This window comes from Acipenser ruthenus, unplaced genomic scaffold (genome assembly GCF_902713425.1).
Source record: "Acipenser ruthenus unplaced genomic scaffold, fAciRut3.2 maternal haplotype, whole genome shotgun sequence".
In the NCBI taxonomy this organism is placed as follows: domain Eukaryota; kingdom Metazoa; phylum Chordata; class Actinopteri; order Acipenseriformes; family Acipenseridae; genus Acipenser; species Acipenser ruthenus.
The window spans coordinates 72,501-75,907 of NW_026708302.1; the positions used below are offsets into that span (position 1 = coordinate 72,501).

The following is a 3,407-nucleotide window of genomic DNA, read 5'->3' on the forward strand; positions in this document are numbered from 1 at the left end:
TAATAATAATAATAATAATAATAATAATTTGAAGCTGACAGAGGCAGTTTTAAGTTTTGGCTAGGACACGCACACGCACACGCACACGCACACGCAGCACAGGGTACACATTTAGGGCTCCAGAGCAGAAAAGCCGGCTTCATAATTGTGGCCCCTTCACTTTATACGTCAACGCAGCTCCCTGAACTTAATGATTTTTATCATTCTCCTTCTTTTAATTTCTTTTTTTCTATACCTTCGAAAATGCCCTTATTTTGTTCTTTTGGTTTTTCGATGCAAACATAAATAAAATTATTATTATTATTATTATTATTATTATTATTATTATTATTATTATTATTATTATTATTATTATTATTATTATTATTATTATTATTATTATTCTTGTTGTTATAATACAGTTCAAAGTAATCTGGACCTCAGTGTTTGTTTTTTGATTTTGATCCCTAACCCCTGAGCCTCCCTTCAGTCGACGCAGCGTGGGACTGTGGAGCCCCCAGAGCAAGGAGAAGCACAGGAATGAGAGGCTGGGCAATTAGCTAGCTGTCTGTCTGTCTGTCTGCCTGTCTGTGTGTCTGTCTGCCTGTCTGTCTCTCTGTCTCTCTCTGTGTGTCTGTCTGCTTGTCTGTGTGTCTCAGTCTGTCTGTCTCCCTCTGTGTCTGTCTCTTTGTGTCTCTCTCTGTCTGTCTCTCTGTAGTGTCTGTCTGTGTCTCTGTGTGTCTCTCGGTAGTGTGTGTCTGTTTGTCTGTGTGTGTGTTTCTCTCTGTGTGTGTCTCTCACTCTGTGTGTGTGTGTGTGTGTCTGTCTGTCTGTCTCTCTGTGTGTCTGTCTCTGTCTGTCTGTCTCTCTGGCTGTCTGTGTTTGTGTGTCTCTCTGTCTGTGTGTCTGTGTGTGTGTGTCTCTCCCTCTGTCTCGGTGTGTGTGTGTCTCTGTCTCTCTCTGTCTCTGTTTCTAGTCCTGTAACATTTGCTCCACTTGCTTCCTGCGTTTGCTTTTGAAATTCTGATCAGTTTGATTGATTGACAGCTTCATTCAATTCAAAGGCAGCTGTTTAAAAAACACTATTTTCTTTTCAAGTAGTCTTTGTGTTTGAAATGCAGTATTAGCTGACAGTCCAGCTAATTAATAATAATAATAATAATAATAATAATAATAATAATAATAATAATAATAATAATAATACTGAAATATTTTTTAAATTTGATCTGTTAAAAAATATATATATATATTTGATTTCAATTCATCTTCAAACCTTAAAAAGATTTGATAAAACTTCCCAAGAAATATTTACAAAGATTATTATTATTATTATTATTATTATTATTATTATTATTAGTATTATTATTATTATTATTATTAGTATTATTATTAGTTAGTGTCAGTCTTTGGCTCGATGTTCCTGACTAGGTGTCACTGTTTGGCAGTTGGCCGTTGCTATGATGACCCCTCAAAGCCTCTTCTGATTGGTTGGTCCCGTCCTTGGCTTGCATTTCCTTGACCAGGTTTCTGCAGTGAAAGTACAGGTATCCCGGCAACAGGAATCCGGCCAATGAGAAGAGCAGGAGGCTGAGGTTAATCTTTGATTGGAGGAAAGAAAGAAATCAATAAACAGATTCTTTTGTTTTCTTCTGTCGCTTGTTGGTTAAAAATATATAGGTGTCCTGGCAGACTGCCTGTTTAAAGCAGGGGCTGTAAGGGGGTGGCCTTGCTTTTGCCTGATTACAATGTGACTCCTCTCCCAGGCCCCTCCCACTCCCGCAGGCCCCTCCCACTACCCATAGACTCCGCTGTAGTCCCCTCCCACTTCCCACAGACCCCTCCCACTCTTCCCAGGCCCCTCCTGCTCCCAACAGGCCCCTCCCACTCATCCCAGGCCCCACCCCACTCTTTTCCCAGTCTCCTCCCAGTGCTTCCAGTCCCCGCAGGCTCACCCAGAAAGGGTCTCCGTGCAGCGGTCCCACCATGGCTATGAAAAGCAGCTGCTGGAACAGAGCGAAGAGAGCACTGATGAGAGACTGCAGACCTGTGAGCGTGCCGAAGTGATTAGAGGGGTACCTAAGAGAGAGAGAGAGACAAGAGAGGGGTTAGAGAGGAGAGGAGAGTGCTGATGAGAGACTGCAGACCTGTGAGCGTGCCGAAGTGATTAGAGGGGTACCTAAGAGAGAGAGAGAGAGAGAGAGAGGGGTTAGAGAGGAGAGAGAGGAGAGGGGTTAGAGAGGAGAGAGGAGAGGAGAGGAGAGCGCTGATGAGAGACTGCAGACCTGTGAGCGTGCCGAAGTGATTAGAGGGGTACCTGAGAGAGAGAGAGAGACAAGAGAGAGGGGTTAGAGAGGAGAGAGAGAGCGCTGATGAGAGACTGCAGACCTGTGAGCGTGCCGAAGTGATTAGAGGGGTACCTAAGAGAGAGAGAGAGAGAGAGAGAGAGAGAGGGGGGTTAGAGAGGAGAGAGAGAGAGAGGAGAGCGCTGATGAGAGACTGCAGACCTGTGAGCGTGCCGAAGTGATTAGAGGGGTACCTAAGAGAGAGAGAGAGAGACAAGAGAGAGGGGTTAGAGAGGAGAGGAGAGCGCTGATGAGAGACTGCAGACCTGTGAGCGTGCCGAAGTGATTAGAGGGGTACCTAAGAGAGAGAGAGAGAGGAGAGAGAGAGGGGTTAGAGAGGAGAGGAGAGCGCTGATGAGAGACTGCAGACCTGTGAGCGTGCCGAAGTGATTAGAGGGGTACCTAAGAGAGAGAGAGAGACAAGAGAGAGGGGTTAGAGAGGAGAGGAGAACGCTGATGAGAGACTGCAGACCTGTGAGCGTGCCGAAGTGATTAGAGGGGTACCTAAGAGAGAGAGAGAGAGACAAGAGAGGGGTTAGAGAGGAGAGGAGAGCGCTGATGAGAGACTGCAGACCTGTGAGCGTGCCGAAGTGTAGAGGGGTACCTAAGAGAGAGAGAGAGACAAGAGAGAGGGGTTAGAGAGGAGAGGAGAGCGCTGATGAGAGACTGCAGACCTGTGAGCGTGCCGAAGTGATTAGAGGGGTACCTAAGAGAGAGAGAGAGACAAGAGAGAGGGGTTAGAGAGGAGAGAGAGGAGAGGAGAACGCTGATGAGAGACTGCAGACCTGTGAGCGTGCCGAAGTGATTAGAGGGGTACCTAAGAGAGAGAGAGAGAGACAAGAGAGGGGTTAGAGAGGAGAGGAGAGCGCTGATGAGAGACTGCAGACCTGTGAGCGTGCCGAAGTGATTAGAGGGGTACCTAAGAGAGAGAGAGAGACAAGAGAGAGGGGTTAGAGAGGAGAGGAGAGCGCTGATGAGAGACTGCAGACCTGTGAGCGTGCCGAAGTGATTAGAGGGGTACCTAAGAGAGAGAGAGAGACAAGAGAGAGGGGTTAGAGAGGAGAGAGAGGAGAGGAGAGTGCTGAT

General features: G+C 46.3%; 1 long non-coding RNA gene across 1 annotated transcript in view; it reads right to left on the reverse strand.

Annotated features, from left to right (window-relative positions):
- The window catches only part of LOC117966797 (uncharacterized), a 6,081-nt gene extending 3,174 nt beyond the window's left edge, over positions 1–2,907 (reverse strand). The window contains exons 1-2 of the long non-coding RNA XR_004661790.2: positions 1,932–2,907; positions 1–1,577 (exon numbers count right to left, since the gene is read on the reverse strand). The exon at positions 1–1,577 is cut by the window's left edge and continues 3,174 nt beyond it. This is a non-coding gene — a long non-coding RNA (uncharacterized LOC117966797). The remainder of the gene's footprint in view (positions 1,578–1,931) is intronic.
- Positions 2,908–3,407: the final 500 nt, after the last annotated feature.